This window comes from Megalobrama amblycephala, linkage group LG4 (genome assembly GCF_018812025.1).
Source record: "Megalobrama amblycephala isolate DHTTF-2021 linkage group LG4, ASM1881202v1, whole genome shotgun sequence".
NCBI classification, from domain to species: domain Eukaryota; kingdom Metazoa; phylum Chordata; class Actinopteri; order Cypriniformes; family Xenocyprididae; genus Megalobrama; species Megalobrama amblycephala.
In genome coordinates, this window is record NC_063047.1 from 34691298 (window position 1) to 34710636 (window position 19339).

Below are 19339 nucleotides of genomic sequence, written 5' to 3' on the forward strand. Positions count from 1 at the left end.
GCCTAGTTGTACAAATTTTGCTGTTTCCGGTATTAAATGGTTTACTCAAATGGACGACGACATACACACTACGAAAAGTGAACATGTGCAATTGGTACTTTGTCAAGCAATTTAATGATTTGATCTGACTTTCATAGGTGTAACCTAAAGTTCTTGTTCATGTTGATTTGTATAACACTCTCAGGCCATAAATGATCTCTATTAATCCAAAATATCCAAAGGCACTGCACAGAGGTCACACTCCAGTCACATGACCTCTGTAATGGGCTGCTCCAGCTTGCTGTGTGTCTTAATGCAGTGAAGTATGAAATTGAATATGGAGGTTAACAAGCTGGAAGAGATGCTTCTGGCCTCTTGACTTCTGTTTACCCTCAAACAACCAGATACCAGGACGCTAAATAATTTACACACGAACAGAGGGTGGCAAACTGTCCGGATGTGGTGCCATAGCATAGCCTTTGAGATGGGGCAGAGCATCTTTTAAGGGTCCCAGATTCCCTGGGGAAGATGTGAGTGAACCGAGGCAGGATTATCCAGGGCAGGAATAAAAGAAATAATAGGAGTGAAGAGGGAAACAAAAGAGGGTTCTTGAGGAGAAAAGGAGAAAGAAAGGAGAGATAGGTGTGACTGAGTATTTCTAAAGGGTGAATATAACCTACTGTCATTTAAATTAACTCTGGAGTGGGATTTAGTATTAAGTCTACATATAAATTAATGAGGTGGAGAAAATTGTGAAAAAGAACAAGTGAGAACAAAGCTTGAGAGAGATAAAAAGAAGTTCATTTTAACCCATATCAACCATATACTGTACCTTGAAAGTAAAAATGAGGCTGTGAGGGACAGATGTATGTTTTGTTGCCTAAATGATCGATAACTGGTAACAACGACTGTACTACCATCCATCAAGGCTTATTTTGTTTGTGCAAATCTAAAGATTCTGTCTAATCTGACAAAACAAGATACTGAAGAAAACAATAACTGATGAAAATGCTTTGTTGGTCACTGTTCTGACTTTACAGTTCTCAAGTGACATAATCCAGACTTTCTTATGCTTTACCCTTCTGCCTTCCACTGGGGCTCCTGTTGCCATGACAACAGGACCCTCGTTTGTGTGCAAATTTCAGAAGCTCATTAAGGTCTAACCATCAATTTAGACAGCTCCTCCTTTTGGTTTTGCTTTCAAGTGAAAACAAGATTTGCTGTTTACTGCATTGGATCGTACAGCCACAGTCAAAAATGGGCTAGATGAGCATCAAAAGCATGAACCCCTGTGAAAGCCAGAACATAACAAACCAACCGCGACCACTTAAGATTCTTAAGAGACTCAAGATAAGAGCTCAGGGAATTACGGCCACCATCCTGTTTGTAAACAGAGACAAGTACATATAGAACAGAGCTGAGCACCAACAGCCATCAAACACTGTCAGTGTGAGAAAAAGCAGAGCTTAAGAAAAGAGAGAGATGATCTATTGATATGATGGAAAAGTTTAAGAAATTTTAGGAATTAAAAAAAAAATGCTTTAAAACTTTTCATGTGATAGTGTGGCATTGCACCAGTTTTGCTTTCAGTGTGAAAATAGCTTATTGCTGGAAACTTGTCAAACCTCAGCCGGTTAGGACAGTATTAAACTGTTTGAAAAAGACCAAATATTGACTTTTTATAGTTTAACAGTAGTAATAGTATCAAAAAATCTAGTAATTATGGTATTTTGCCACAAAAATGTTAGGAAAAAAAGTTTACATCAAGCTAAACATTGTCATTGACAGTGGCTATGGAATTTTTCAATTAATTTATGAATTAGACCAGGGGCCAGCTACATAAACTTAGCCACTGTGTTAAGACTGGGGGGCCTATAATACACCCGGCGCAATGCTACGCAAGGCGTAGCGCAAGTGTGTTTGCTAGTTTGCGTCCGGCGCCGTTCGCGTTTTCCCGTTCAGCGCCACGTCCTTAAATTAGTAAATGCATTTGCGCCAGTTAGTGCGCCCATGGGCGTGCTGGTCTAAAAAAGAGGTGTGTTCAGGCGCATTGCCGGCGCATTGCTATTTTAAGGAGCTGAAAATAGACTGCGCCATAGACCAACTCAAACCTGGTCTAAAGTCTAAAGTCAATGGCGCAATATTTTTTTGTTAGAGCGCATTGGTAGAAACTGCGCCTCTGGGCGCGTCCACAGTGCGCGTTGACTTTGCTTATTACACACAGGGATGCGCATCACACAAACATGCCAAATATTAAAAACAAAAGGATTACAGTGTAAAAGAATATTATTGTGTAGGCTACATAAATATAAAAATGTAATGATGAATAGTCATTGCGTGTATTAGAATTAGGCTACCTATTTTCAATTCAGCCTATTACTACTTATAATGATGAACGAAATTGGCTAATTAATCGAACAATCGTGCCAATACACACACATATATATTAACTGACTCATCGCGTGTACGCCATGTAAATAGCAATCCGCCATGGCGCGAGCGCATCTCGCTCTTAAAGGGAATGGGAGATGACACTCTGATTGGTTTATTGAACGTTACGCCCATTACTCATTAAGAGATTAGGGACAACCCATTTCAAAAATGCGCCCCGGCGCACGGACCGTTTTTCCGTCATTAAAATAGCAAAAGTGGATTTGGACGCGCCCTGAGTGCACCTGCGCCATGCGCTTTACACTTTGCGTTTAGATCGTTAAAATAGGGCCCTGGGTCTTAAAAAATTGTTTTCCAACCAGCAGTTAACCAAGGTGTAATTAGTCTTGCTTTTCCAATTCAAATTATACTAAAATAACCTATTATGTAACTGACTTTGCTATGCTCCACTTCAGATTGTGTTTGTGCCACAGCAAGATTAGTTGGTGCATAAATGATGGGCACCGTTGTAATACGTGTATTTTTTATTGACACACTATTATATAGTATTATATATTGCTGATTTAACTGCACTGACTCTATCAGATGAGGACAATACTTGAACTGAACTGAGCAGACACTACTGTCTTCTACGGAAGAGGATTAGGGCCAAGCAATAATAAAAAAAATAAAACCATCTCGAGATTAAAGTTGTTAAATTTCGAGAAAAAACTTGTTAAATTTCAAGAAAAAAGTCGAGATAAAATGGTGAAAACAAAGTGAGAAATGAGAAAAAAGTCGTTAAATTACGAGAACAAATTCGTTAAATTATGAGAAAAATGTCGGTAAATTTCTCATAATTTAATGAGTTTATTCTCAACATTTTATCTCGACATTTTTTCTCAAAATTTAACGAGTTTTTTCTCGTAATTTAACAACTTTTTTCTCGTAATTTAACGACTGTATTCTCAACATTTTATCTCGACTTTTTTCTCGAAATTTAACGAGTTTTTTTCTTGTAATTTAATGAGTTTATTCTCAACATTTTATCTTGACCTTTTTCTCGAAATTTAACAAGTTTTTTCTCGTAATTTAACAACTTTAATCTCGAGATGGTTTTATTTTTTTATTATTGCTTGGCCCTAATCCTCTTCCGTAGTCTTCTGCTTTACAGCTGAATTAATTTTTTTCCCAAAACTAATGAAGTTTGCAAAGTTGACACCACTATTGAACTGAACTGAATCAACATTGATTTGACTCGAGCAGAATAACAACATTAGTCATTGTATTTGATGAAGATTGCATCATTAATTCCGTTACTTTCCTGTTTATTATTATAAAGCTGCATTGAAACAATCTGCATTGTATAAAGTGCTATAAAAATAAAGATGACTTGACTCAACTTATTTTATTTGCTCACTTTCATGCCATGGTTTAATCACACACAAGCAAGGATGCATTAAATTGATTAAAATATATTACAAAATATTTCTTTTTCAAAAAAATATTTTGTTAACTCTGTATTAATCAAAAAATCCTGAAAAAATGTTTCACAGTTTCCTCAAAAATATTAAGGAGCACAACTGTTTTCAACATTGTTGATAATAAGAAAAGTTTCTTGAGCAGCAAATCAGCATATTAGAATGATTTCTGAAGGATCATGTGACACTGAAGACTGGAGTAATGATGCTGAAAATTCAGCTTTGAATAAATTACATTTTAAAATACATTAGAAAATTGTGATAATACTGTAATAATATTTCACAATACTAATGTTAATTTTTTAAATCAAATTAATGCATAAGAGACTTTTTTCAAAACATTAAAAATGGTACCCACACAAACTTCTGAATGGTAGTGTAAGTACTTCAAATAAACTCATAAGTTTGCACTGCAGGAATTAGCGTGTAGTAAATATACAACCACATGACACAAAGACCCTTCAAACACATTTTCAGGGTTGCCAAGCGCCGCCTGCCCTGTGACAGGTGCCAGGGCAGAGCAGCACGGCAGGCGGTGTGTGTGTGTGTGTGTGCCAGTCATCAGTGTAAGTGTGAGCGATGGTGGCGGGCTGGCAGCAGAAGGTGTTAAAGAGCAAGGGAGCGAGGGAGGAGCGAAATGGAAGAGGAGGGAGGCGAGTACAGTGAGCACTCTGTTCCCCGGTAATGAAGCGTGAGTGTTGAAAATGAACCCAGATGGGAATAATTGAGGGAGATGGAATCTTCCCTAAGTCGTCAGAAAGATAGAGGACACAAGAAAGAGTATGAAAAAACTAATGAGTCTGTAATTACAGTGACAAACGCCTCGCATGTTAATTTCTGCCACACTTCAGAAACCCCAGAACCCTACAGCTACAGGACCGCCAGGAAAATGATTGTCTTATTGCTCTGAGACGTGCAAACTACTTGGACTTACTAATTGCTAGTAATTAAACAATGAAACTGGTCTTGTTCTCAAAGCACTTGGTTGGATGTGAGACATGTATAATACGACCGCAGGAGGAATATCGGAAGCACATTTTTTCAGTGGCAGGGGACATGAGTCATGGGAAATGACTATGGTCTTCAGAGGATAGGCTACAAATTTGAAGTCTTTCCCCTGAAAATACCTTAAATAATGAATGTGAACTAATGGCTTTGTAATGACAAATGAAAGAATGTAAACAGAGGAACCAGCCACATGGAGCCAGATAATGAGATGCTGATTTGATCTAAAGCACATTGATACAGCTTGATTCATTTCAGCTCAAATGTTTACAAATACTTTTCACACTTAAAATTGAACTCATTTAAAGTTTTTTTTTTAACCCTTTGTTAACATCAAGCTAGGTTATTTAGATCCATATTACAGATATAATACTGATAGTATTTTATAAAGGAACAGTTCATCCAAAAATGAAAATTCTGTCATTTACTCACCCTCATGTCATTCCACCCTGGTATGACGTATGTTCACAAAATATCAAATTTCAACTGTTTTTGTTTATAAAACAAATATCAGTGCAGTCCAAAACAACACTGGACCACATTGACTTCCACTGTATGGACAAAAAAAAAAATATTTTGAGGCATCTTTCAAAATATATTCTTTTGTGATCCAGAGAAGAAAGTGAGTCAAACAGGTTTTGAACAACTTTCATCATTTTCATTTTTTGGATTTTAGGTTAGCATTTCACATTGTAGTAGCTTTACAGAAATAGTCCAGACCTGAAATAATCCGATAAACAGTAAAAAATTAAGCACAAATTCTATATCCGTCTATTTTTTCAATCGGATTCAAAACTACTTTGCGTAGTCCCATTGCATTTTATGTCTTACAAGCGTGCATATGTTTATTTACATCTTGCAAATTTGTCTTATGAACTGAATGTTTACTAAATATTAGATAAAATGCTCTTCTGATATATGGCAACTTTCTTTTTAAATATGTCATCAAGGCAAAAACTTACGGTAGCTCCGTTACCTCAGTGGTTTTCTCCAGTTCTGGGCACTGCGCATGCTTTGAAGTTGTGTTCAGAATAGATGTAATGCACATTTAAATTAATATGTGAATGAATCTGAATGTTTAGGGTTAATATAAACAGATCTTTCAGAATCCGACACAGGATTGGATTCATTTCAATTGATGAAAATCAGTGTAAGTATACTTAACGATCAACAAATTCTCCAATTAGGGTTAAAAAATGGTGCTAACCCTCTTTTAACATTGCAAGTGTGAAATGTTGCTAAAGCCTGGGTTAAAAGTGGTCATAATCTGCACGTTAAGACAGTGTTAAGCATAGTGTGAAAAGCCCATTAGTGTTATGAAAAGCTGACACACGTGGCAATTAACACATTGCTTTTAAAAGCAATTTTGCTACCATTTTGTCATTAGCCAATGTGACCAAATCCAGCCTACCAAATAACTAGTAAACAGGCCCTCTGCATCGTTGCATGAAGTGACATCCTCCAGGACATTTCTCTCTGGGATAATGCTCTTATCCGCTTGTTTGTTTTGTCTTGTTTTGCTTCTCATGCTGAGGCTAAATATTAAACTTTGACCTCTTTCCTATATTGAGACGCCTCACGTCTCAGATAGTCAGAGCTTTCACTGTTACAACCAGTGCCCAAGGAAGTCGACCGGAAGTTGAAGTCGGCCGCGTGCCGCCATCTTGTAGCAGAACTTCACTTGCGTTAGCATCCCATTGACTCCCATTCATTTTGGCGTCACTTTGACAGCGAATAACTTTACATCTGAGGCGTTCAAAGACTCCATTTGTCCATTATTTATTTCTAAAGATACACGACAATGTATAAAGGGCTCCATTATCTTCTATGTTACATTATGGCCCCGTAGAAACAGTTTTTGTAAAAATAGGCTAACGATTGCGTCATAACCACTCGACTCTCTGTCGCACAGTAGAGAAATTACCGTACAGACAGGAGGAGAAGCTCGCAGGCAATAGTATGCATTAACTTAATATGGCGTACTGGCGTTACATTTTAAAATACTATACAAAATAATTAATCAGAATACTTACTTACAAGTTTGCCGTCTCTGCAAGATTAACGATGGCAGTTTGCACGCACAGCTACTAGAAGATTTACATCTGTCAGACAGGTTGCTGACGTCATCAAGCTTAGTTTGAGTCTGCGCGTCAGAAACGGAAGTGCTAAAAATGGGCTTCACTTGTCTCAATTGAGTTCCAATGGGGTCGCTGTGTCCATTTCTTTTACTGTCTATGGTTACAACATGACAGAAAATTCACCTTGCTAATGTATGTTAGCAGTTAGCTGCACTGATGTATCATTTGTCACGAGGAACTCTTTGTCAACAGTAATTTCCCATATTAATTGCAAGTTTCCTGTGGTAAATTTAACTTCACTTAAATTTAAGATCACTTTAGACCAGCGTATGAACTTTCTGATGAAGTCAGTTGACCATTGAAGTCTTGTTAGTTGAGACATTTTAACAGCATTATAACATCCAGAGCGTAACTTATGCTGGTGAACAGCAACGCAGAGTGCTGTTGCTGTTGTTTGCCTTTAAATGTCTTCAACGGGTCAAAGTTTACATCTCAGAGGATATTGTACTCTTCTCAGAGAATTCAAATGCTGTGAATTCATTTCCTGTCATGAAAACTGGGCTGCACTCATCTGTGTGAAGCTCTTCTGACTGACAGCAGCAGCTGTAACTCTTAAACTGCAAAGCTAAAGAGAATGAAATCTTCTGGGCTATGCCAACCAACTTAAAAAAACACGGTATGACATGGATTGCTTTTGCTTATGGCTGCTTAAATGGGTGTGAACATAAGAAGCACTGGAAAATGGCCAACTATGTTAACTACAGGCCTTAAACAGACACACAGGAAATTATCATCACCTTTAGCACTAAGAGAGATTATAGAGTAAGTGAAAAGATTGGTATTATATTCTTCAGCGACTTTAACAATTTGCTTCTCACTAAAAGTCAAAAGTTCGCACCGCACTAATTAATGTGCTTTTCTGCATTACTGAACCTTGACTTTCTCACACAGAAGAAAGAAAATATGGTGACACCCAAAGGCAAAACACCAATTGAAAAGGCCAAATCACTGACCACACCCACAGACACACTGGATTTCACTGACCGAGGCCAGTAAACCTCCAATTAGTCAACCACAAATATGCACCCGCCTTCCCCATCTGTTCCACCCAATCCCAGCGCTCCTCTTTTTGTTCTTGTGGTTCAAGTCGGCGTTGAGAACAGTATTGGACTTTCCCATTGATACAGATGTAGATTTAGAGAAATGAGCCACATGGGGTTGGAAGGGGCAAAAAGGGACACTGATGACTGAGTAAAGTTTTGGTGATTCAGTTTTCTGCAGGGCAAAAGGCAAACCCTTCTCATTCGCTAAGATATCCAGTTACATAAAAGATAAATCATACTAACAACAAGTCAAGACATAAGCTTACAAGACTAGATGATGTACTGTAAGCATAGCCAGCTATCTAGCTAGCATTCCAAACCAGTATTATCCATACAGTTCATTTATAATACATCTGTTTTGCTATTATAAATATATTTTATATATGTTATTGTGTAACTCATAAAAAGCAACTTTTTATATTAGTATAATTATTAAAAATATAAATAGTAATAATACACTTTATTATATCATCTTTGCCAATTCATTTTTGTCCACTGCAATGGAAAAAAAAACCCTTTTTTGTTATTAAAAATATATAAACATATTTTAATGATTTAGGTCATTGTTTAATTCTTATATATCAACAACACCACCATTCAAAAGTTTAGGGTCAGTATTTTTTTAAAGAAACCTTTATTCAGCAAGGACACATTAAATTATTTAAAAGTGACAGTAACGACTATGAAAATGGTACCAACGATTTGTATTTCAAATAAACGCTAGATTTCTATTCAGAATAGAAAACAGTTTTAAATTGTGATAATGCTACACAATATTACCGATTTTACTCTATATTTGATCAAAAATGCTGCCTTGGTGAGCAGAGTTTTCAAAACATTAAACAAGACCCTTAATTTCGCAACAGTAGTGTACAGTATATAAAACTGAAAAAATAGCAACTGTAGTGACTGTAGTATACTCCCTCATTTTATTCATTTACAACAGGAAAACAAGCTCTAAAAATCTGCAGATAAACACCTAGTGACCACTGACACAAATAATCCTCTCTAGAGTTTGAAGAGTCTAATTTCTATGACAACCAGGACAGGCACAAGCATTGTTTGAGAGGAAACGGTATAAGTCTTTTGGCACAGAGTTGATGTCAGGGAAAGCTGCTGTGCAGGGTTCAGCTGACCTTCGTTAACCCTCTCATCCCATTCAGAATGCTACCTAAATACTGAAGAAACACTGGCAGTGGAAGCTCCATCATTTGCAATGACTCTAAGGAAAATAACAGCTTCAACAGGCCAGTTGTATTCCAGACACAGAGATTTCACCCTGTTAGCAGTGCGTAGGCCAAAATGGAATCCTATTTAAGCTGCACTGCAATACACAAGTCTCATTAATAACACACAATGGGCCATTTGAAATGTTGTTGTGTATGTGTGTGTGAGGGCCATCTAAAATGCACAGTGTGTGACTATGGCTCCCCAGCCAGCTGTTCCCACACAAAAGCGAGAAGCCTTCCAGCACAGCTGGTTCTGGACAACTGAAAAAGTGTGTGTGTAAATGTGTGTTCGGGAAAAAGAGGTGTCTGTGTGAGTTGCGCAGGCTGAGACAGAAAAAAGAAGGGGTGTGTGCATACATGTGCATGCTTGAGCTGTGAACTTTGACAATACACAGCCTACATCTGTGATGGAAAATAGGTATTTTTTAAAATTGTGTAGGTGTTTGTGTGCAATCTGGGAATCAGTGCAAGCAACGATGTCTGTGTGTGTTTGAGCCTATAGTATAACCTCACTTAACCTGCTTATGCAAAGCCTATATAATTAAGAAATCCCAAATTGACTTAAAGATCTCGCCTGGACCAGAATCAGTAATGTTATGTAATCTGTAATGTCTGTAATTGTGTAAATGAAATGAACTGCTTTATGTAATCAGAGAATCATTAAAATGAGTTTGATCTTCATGAACTGAATGAAGATGAATTAGGAAAACTTTCATCTTGGCATTAAAACAGCAATATGGCACAATGGCAATTTGCAAGACTGTTTAACTAAAAATCATTAAAAATATTTTGTGAACCGATTCAAAAACCAAAAGTAACAGTTTCATTACATATTGAACATCAACATCATATATTTAATTTACTCTCCAAAGCTCTACACAAGAGTAACATCACTAGACTGATATTTTAGATAACTAGATAAAATATATATTCATAACAGATTTTTTCACAATAATTAAAATTCGAAGACTTTTCTAGGTTTGGAAATAACTATAACTCCCTAATATTTCTAGTATATCCATGACCGAGAGCCCTGTTCTAATTATAAACACATTAATTCTAGAAGATAAAACATACAACTTAAAACAAGGAGTCAAACCATTATAGCCATGGTTTAACTGATATAAATCAATGGGATTTGCTCAGTATTCACTCTGTATATTGTACAAAAACACAGGCAAACCATCCACAGGGACACCGATTCTCTCCAGGGTTCCTCCATTTCCGAGAGGCACTGATCCTCTCTCCACACCCAAACACAGCATGTTCACCTCAGGCCTGACACTCACTGCCCTTCTTCAGCCAGGTAACGATCCCTGCTAAACCCCTTACAGACTCAGTTTCTGGGCTAGTGGAGGTAAGAGGTGTGTGGGGGGTCTGCTTGTTAGAGTGACACACTTGGGCTGATCTATATTCCCTTATGGCTGTTAATCTCAGACTTTGATGCTGTCCGAGGCAGAGTGTGGGACTGGTCTCTAATCAGCTCAAGCGGGCTAATTGGCAGTTAAGCACCTCTGGCTGCTCTAAGTATAGAGCTGTGATGAAAAGTGGAAGCAGTGACCTTGGAGGACCACTAGCGTAAACACTAGGGTAGATCTGTTAAAGGGGACCTATTATGCAAAATTCACTTCTGCATGGTGTTTGGCTATAAATGTATGTTGGCAGTGTATGTACACAACCACCCTATAATGATAAAAATCCAACCACTCCTTTTTTCTTAATCCCCATAAATCATAAGCAGTTTCTCAGAACAAGCCGTTTCCAGATCCCTGGGAGTGTGAAGTCACATTAGAAACAGGTCCCATCCACGAATGTTGACAGACACTGTCGTTTTAACATAGAACCGCCCTGAGCGAGTTCACAGCCAGTTGTACACAGTCCGCCATTGCTGCACTGACGAGAATGTCTCCCCAAGTGTTTTAGGTGTTCTGTAGCTGGATAGATTAATTCACATAGCTCTCTCCATTTACTCCCTAAATCTCAGCCACTGAAGACGAGGTGGATAAATTTTGTTTTCAAAGAAATTGCTCCCTCAACTCTACTGAAATTCGTTTATGTCTGCGCGAATCAGTTGTGAACGAATGTCAATACAAAGGGACAATACAAAACAGAGGTTGTGCTAAAAATTTGTAACTCAAGGATAGATCAGTTTGTGATCCATTTTACAGTCTCCAGAGTGATACTGGATACGGCAGTAATGAAGGTGAGAGCACTTTATTACAGTTCATCGGAGTTGATTTACGGATAGTTAACCAGTTTATTAAGCACCACCCAAAAAGGCATAAGGTCTTTATATATTTGTTTAGTGTTAGTTGTAACGAGTATTTCTGTGTATTTCGCTGTGTATGTTGATGATAATGCAAGGGAAAGATAGAGAGAGTTTATGGATAATATTTTAATGCACACTTGCACTGTTTTATTAAGCTCTTACAGTGATTTTCTAGAGTGAAAACGGACGCTTCATCTTTTGTTTGAAGTAGAATAAACGTCATACAACTCAGTAAAGTCAAATGGGGTCCAGTACAACAGGCTTGTACTAATATAGTGGATAAAAACAAGAAGACAATATAAGTTAACCGCAGTTAAACTAAACTATACCTGTTCTATCTCCATGCAGCATATATTCGCAGTTTCTGACATTATAGTGATCCTGATAGTGATATGATCCTGACACCAGAGAATCAGCTCTTGATCGCAGCAGCTCATTTGCATTTAAAGGGCACACAGTGAAACGGAGCGCTTTTGCTCAACCCCAAAAAGTGGCAAATTTAACATGCTATAAAAAATGATCTGTGGGTTATTTTGAGCTAAAACTTCACATACACACCCTGGGGTCATCAAAGACATATTTTACATATTGTAAAATGGGGCATAATAGGTCCCCTTTAAACTACAGAAATATACACACTTCAAATTCAAACTTTTATTATATGTACTGTATTCTACACTTCTGCATTTTTTAGGGTTCAACAATAAGGACCAGGGCAATAGTAGAAAAAGTGCTGAAAACGCTGAAAACTACTGACCAAAACATCCAATATATTTATACACAAACACAGGTTTGTTTTGCTATCAAAGTGAGGACATTCCATAGGCATAATGGTTTATATACTGTACAAACTGTACATTCTATCTCCCTATACTACCCCTAAACCTACCCATCACAGAAAACTGTCTGCCTTTTTTCATTTTTAATAAAACATTTATGTTTTAAAGCTTTTATTATGTTTTAAAGCTAAATTTAAACATGAGGACTCATGAAATGTCCTCATATTTCATGTTTACGTCGTAACACCAGTGTATACAAATTTGTGTCTTCATAAATCACAAAAACGCACACACACACACATATATATATAAATGTCACCTTCTCTCTGACCCTTAAACTGTCTATTTTAGCTACTGTACTTTTAGGACTTCTTAATGTAAACCACATCTGTTATGGCTTTAAAGTTTACACAGTTAACTAACTGAATACTAAATAGGTGTTTAAGATACTGTTGATAGGTGCTCATGGTCATCAAATTAATACCATGATGATACAATTTTCCATAAACCATAACTTTTCCATAAATGTGGACTTTGTGGACTAGAAAGAGTTCTTTGTGTTGTGAATGACTACGTCAACATACATTGAACTCTTTTATTTCAAAAGAGCAAGGAAAATCTTGTTTTCCATGACATGTTCCTTTTAAATGTCAGCTCTAGCTATGAATGGACTGCATGAAATTGCAACAGAGCACAGCTTTAGTTCTCCTTCACACTGTTTTGACTTTGATGAATACCTGAGATGCATGATTACAGCTGTATGATTCTGTATGACTTGACCTCAATATCTGTCACATTAACTATGTATGTAGCAGCTTTTGGTAGATAAAGTTACATGGAGATCATAGTATTTACATCATAGATGTTGAAGGCAATTCAGATCAACATTAACTGACAAACAGATTAACTACAGTCGGTGCACTAAGATGATCCTATTTACTGACACCACAAAGAGATCACATTTTGGCTGGTTAGCATGACCCTTTTCACCCCTGCTTTAAGACTGCAGACTCTACGGGTATTTTTCTTCATTGACAGTAAGGGATAGTCACATGACATTTACGGCTCAGCTGATTGGCTCAAAAACAAATATTTCCAGATCTGAAAGCCCATGAGCAAAGACAGCAGATTTCAAATCACATACTTCCAAAGTAGTCATGCTCCAGCTAAGAAGCTGCTATTGAAATGAATGGAAATGCAAATGGATACATTTTTCCAGGAATTATAGATATCTTTGGACCTCTAAAATGACCAACAAACTTCAAAAGTTATGGTTCCACAAATCAGCAGCACCAGCAGAGAATGTTTATTACTTTAATCACAGTAAAACATCTCTCTCTCCAGCACCACATCATGCTCTGTGCGCTGTTTTGTTGAACACTCTCTCAGACTGTGTGTGTAACTGAACTGTTGCAACTCATTAAGATCAAGGCTGAAAGTGTGTGTGCACATTGAGAGCTTGAACAGCAGAAAGACCCCCTGCAGAATCAACATCAGTCTGCTTTGTACACTCACAGTTGCTGCTCATTGCAGCTAAATGAGAAGTTCAAGCTTCCAGACAATCACTGAGATCATTTACAGGAACAAAGAAACAGACCTTGTGCTTTCGCAGTTTTGCATTTGATGCTAAAAGCAAGCCGTGAAGCCCTTTGTTATGGATTTCCCAATACACTATTGACTCATTAATTAATGCACAAACGCAGCTGTGTGACTGGTGTACTAGTGAAGAAGCTCTTCATTAGCATGTCTATTAAAGTGCAGGTCTGCAGGCGGGATTAACTGCCCTGCTGAGCACACAAACTCAGCTGCCATGAGCCCACCTGACCAGAGAAAGAGGGAAATACAGAAAAATACTTTTCAAGAAGTGGATACAGGGTTCACACTATTGCTAATGGTGGCTAAACTGAGAAACATTACTTGTCTTAAGCATCTATACACATGTTCAAATGTGTGTGGGGTCAATAAGACTTTTTTTAACATTTTAATAGAAGTCTCTTAAGGCCATGACACACGGCCAAAAAGCTGCACTTAAACACACCAAAAGGACTACAGGCGACTGTCAACTAGCACTTCTGTGCCTGTAAGGAAATAAATGTCTGTCAGCAGGAATCAATTTTTTAGCACTGCAGATTTACAAACCATAAAACAAAGCAGTGCTTGCTTACCATTTTAAATATATCAATCATGCTCTCTCTCTCACAGAAGGCGCCGATGCTGACGGACACCGATTCAACATGCTCAGTCGGTCAAAAAGCTTGGTCTGTCAGGTCCTTCATGCTCACCAAGGCTACATTTATTTGATCAAAATTACAGTAAAACAGTATCATTACTCCAGTCTTCAGTGTCACATGATCCTTCAGAGATCATTCTAATATGCTGAATTGTTGCTCAAGAAACAATACTAGTATTAATTTCTTTTCTAAGAAAATAATTTTACTGAGCCCAAACTTCTAAATGCCAACCAAAGACCAGCTCCTTCATACGAACTTTATGAATGTTATGAACATCAAACGCAAGCATGAGTCATTCAAAATCCATCTCGCGTCATTCCACTAACGCTCATTCATTTAAATCCTCAATGACATGCACTAAATCCTCTTTAGCACACAAAGCATTGTCCTGTCATTCACTTCCTGTATAATTATGGCAGGCCCTGCTCAAACTGAACTGGGCAGGAAAGATAGACCATGAGATGAAATCTGCAGATTTTGTTTTTGTTCCCTCCTCTAATCTTTAGCTTTACTTGAAAGATGATTGCAAAGAGGAGTGTATGCATAAGCAATTATCAGGGAGTGAGAGAAAGAGAGAGGCCATTAGTCGAAAAGATCAGAGCTGAATTAAAATTTAAGCATAGCATCATTTTATCATTCTGAGGGCTAGTGTGCAGGAATTTAAAGCTTTTTGCCTGTTTCAGTATTGCTCGCTTGCTCCCTCCCTCCCATCTGTTGTCTTTCCCTTGTCTTCTCCATCTGTTTATAATCTTCCGGTAAGTATAGATAAGCAGTCACTGCTAGTAAACTACCAATACATGTAATCAATAAAGATTCTGTCTGCAGCTTATGTGCCGTTTGCAGGAACGTCATTCTAATCTAGTGCATTTCTAATGCACCTTGAATTAGTAAAGACGTTAAATGTAAAATCCTTTACAATCCTACATACCTTTGAGGGTGCACTTTATTATGCAAGCCAAAATGGCAGCAGTCTCACACTTGTACTGACACCTATAATGGTGCGGCTGCAGTTTTCTCTCAATCCTGATAAAATATTTCAGTGATAAAAAATGTCCAATTACACTTTACAGTTATCGAAGACCAAAAGACAGAGTAGTATTCAGGTCATGTGATCTCAAAATGGCAGCCCCCATGTAAAATAATGCGAGTAAACATCCATCCATCCATATTCAAACCACTTGTCTTACAGGGTCGCGGGACGCTGGAGCCTATCGCAGCGCATTTTAAATATACTATTCATTTATGTTTAAAACTTTTCTAATGAGGGAACAGCAAATGCACATTTAACAATCTTAGCAATAGCAAATATAGATTTACTGAAATTCTGTTCACACACATTCTGGAAATGACAGAATTGGATGGAGGCAGACAACAGATTTCTTACACATGCAAATACATAAACAGACAGACTTGCATTTCTCCGAGATCTTTCTCACGCACGCCGAGAGCAACTCACAGCAGGACCGGGAAAGATTAAAAACACGGGAAAAAAAGAGGAAAGAATAAAACTGGGACAAAACAGAGAAAACAGAGGAAGAAGTAAAACAAACAAACTGAAAAAGGGGAGTTATGAGAACAGAAAATGCCATTAAAGGGATAGTTCACCCAAAAATGAAAATTCTGTCATTATTTACTCAAATTGTTCTAAACCTGCTTGAAGTTATTTCTTCTGTTGAACATACAGGAAGATATTTTGAAAAATATTGGTAACCAAACAGTTGCTGGTCCTCATTGACTTCCATAGTATAGAAAAAAAAAACAGTATGGAAGTCAGTTGGGACCAGAAACTGTTTGTTCATCAACATTCTTCAAAAAATCTTCTTTTGTGTTTGGAACAACTTGAGGGTGAGTGAATAATGACTATCCCTGAAAATGAGGGAAGTAGAAGAAGAGATATTTTAAGACATAGGGCATCTGCACCAGTTCGGTCTGTTAAGATGTGTTCTAGTAACACACATATAGATTTACTAGGTCAAACACATCCAGGCATACACAGAAAGCAGCATGAAAAATATAGCAAAAATGCTGGTCTCAGTATGGTCTATGTTCTCCTTCTCCAATAAAAGTTTGAGAACCACTGACATACAGTGAAGAGCACCTGCTGATAACGCTTATTTGCTTGCACTGTCTGCATTGTTTTAGCACCCGATTCGCTAAAGGAATTATGCAAATCAGACAGAGACACAAAAACCCCCTAAAAAATTGTGCTGAATGCAATTTGCAAGGCAAAAATCTCAATTATGCAGGCTGGTTTTCAGAGATTGTGTACAATCGTGACCTTGGATATATTGCTGGGACTGCATCCTGGTACCTGAATGTTTTTATGCTATTTAAAATGCAGAAAAAGTGCTTGTCTGGACAGTTCTCTTCTCCATCTAATCTGAAAAGAAAATGTACCGAAGCATTAATCAATAACACTAGTTTTTGTGCATAAGGCAGTTGCTAGGATGTTCTTAGCGGTTCTCAGAGTGTTGCTATGCGGCTGCTAGTGTGTTCTGGTTGGTTACTAGTGTGTTGCTAAGTGGTTACTTATTGTCCCAGGTCAAAACAGACTAAGCCCTAGTCTCTATAGCTCAAATTCTCTTGAAAGTAAGTCTGTGAAGCCAGTTTAGGCTAGTTTTACTGTCTGGGAGATGACAATTGTCCAATTACCTAGAAAAGTAACAGAACACTTCTCATAAACAATCTCTGTGCATGGTATCAATCATCAAAAAAGGTGACAAACGCAGCACCTAAACAACCGCTTTTACTACCATAAATATTAGCAAACGGCACTAATAAACCCAAGATAATTTACATTTTAGCCTACACTGAAGTCACAATCTCTAGGAACTTAATGTTCTTTAGAAATGAACTTGTTTACACTTGTTGTAAATCTCTAACAAGTAGGCTAAGCTTAATAAGTGCGCTCTAGTGCTCACTTACTTCAAGTGGCAAACTAAGTTTAACCTGCATTTTCTCTTTGCAAAAATGGGTCATTGAGCTATAAGGCAAAAGACCCCTGAGGAACACGCTTTATATAAACACATAAAATAGGCTGCTTGTGTGGGATTTTGGTGTTTTGAATGTGGACCCCAATGTGCACACAGCAACCACCTCCAGATAAAGCACACAGAGCCACTGACACACACAAACAGCAGTGCACATTAATAACCTACACACACTAACACACATGAAACCCACACGCTGCCCTCACTCCCACTAATGCTGCTTTCATACTTGAGCATGAAAACACAGCGTTGACACATCCATATTTAATAACTCTTATATAATTACACCTCACACAAACACACTCTCCAACACAATAAATCTCTGCCCTTTCTGAGAATGTGCCACCTTGACATATACACATTTATTTTAGATTGATTGTATCTTGCAGTACTGAAAGTGAATGAGCTTACGGTTTGCTTTTTTCTACAGTATGGCTTGATTCACTCTTTTTGTTTAGCTTTTGGTGTGAATAGACCTTAAAAGAGCAACAAACTGATTCCACCGCACACACAAACACATGAGCAAGCGCTCATGAATACACACTTCCATATGGGCAATGTGAGTGTGAGTGAAGCTGAGAATTCAGCAGTGCTCCAGTGTGATGAACACACACTGGCATTTCAACCTCTCAGACTGGCAGCCATATAAAATGCAGTGAGAGGGCTGCTTGAAAATCCTCTTCATCTCTGTTCCTGTCCATCTACATATCTTGCCACTCTCTGGTCCGTGCAGATAAATGGCACAGTCAAAACGAAACTAGTTCTGCTTGACAGTAAATGGCTCGAGCTGTGCTGAGCAACTCTCACAAACCATACAGACAAATCTGAACAGAATGATGGTCTAAGAGGCACTTATTTGAAATAAATGCTTAATCGATTAGAATTATGGCCATTACTTACACAACCATTTTATCTCACAATCAAAGGGAAACTGTAACCTGAAACATACAGTCTGAAGCTGTAATTTCACAAGCTGCAATTCTCATACGTTGTAGCTGCATCTCTGTAGACAATCAGGAAGAAGGAACAGCATCTCACCAGTAAATATTGATTCTGTAAATGCAGTCAGACTAGACGGTAATGATTCAACTGCAGCAGCAGCAGCATCTAGCATCCTGCACATCATGACAAACATTCCCACATTGATCTTTATTGATTAAATTCCTGAGAGAAAACACCACGTCGAGAGTCATGACCAAAAGGATTCAAAACAATCTAAGAAAGCCTCAAAGCGAAAAGAGCAAGCTGTCTCTGCGTCTAATCTTCTCTTCAAACCTGACCTTTTCTGCATCAGACGCCAGTGGTTTAACATGGTCCTGACACTGAACCCTCACAACACACTGACTCAAAGAAAAGAGGAAAAAATTGAACTCAAAACAGAAAGTAACTGAATGGTTTGATAAGGGAGTGCTGTATGTTGGCAGGTTTGGTTCAATTAAAACGAGCTCTGTTAGTGTGCTTAATTGATTAAGTGTGAACGCTGCTATCCGAACCCTGGTACGCACCAAACAAGCGAAGTGGGTCTTGGTCTGCTTTCAAATGAACTCTGGTGCAGTTTGACAGAAATATGAACGGACCATGGACCAAAGACATCTAAATGAACCAATAAAAAGGATGTGAAGTCACCAGATGCAACCCTAAAAAGAACAAAATGCTGAAGCATACCTTGTTTTTTCTTGTCATAGGAGCTACGTTGCCCATTACAATTCTGTACATCTCCTTGCAGCAGATCTTCATTTGTGTGCAACAGAGGAATTCCTGCTGCTGTTTTGACTCCTTTTATAAACTCTTCATGAGTTCTCAGCTGGTCAAAATGCCACTATTT

General features: G+C 37.9%; 1 protein-coding gene across 4 annotated transcripts in view; it reads right to left on the minus strand.

The window, feature by feature from the left end:
- rtkna (rhotekin a) overlaps window positions 1-19339 on the minus strand; it is an 82119-nt gene that overhangs the window by 17138 nt on the left and 45642 nt on the right. The gene's annotated exons all lie outside the window — the stretch shown is intronic.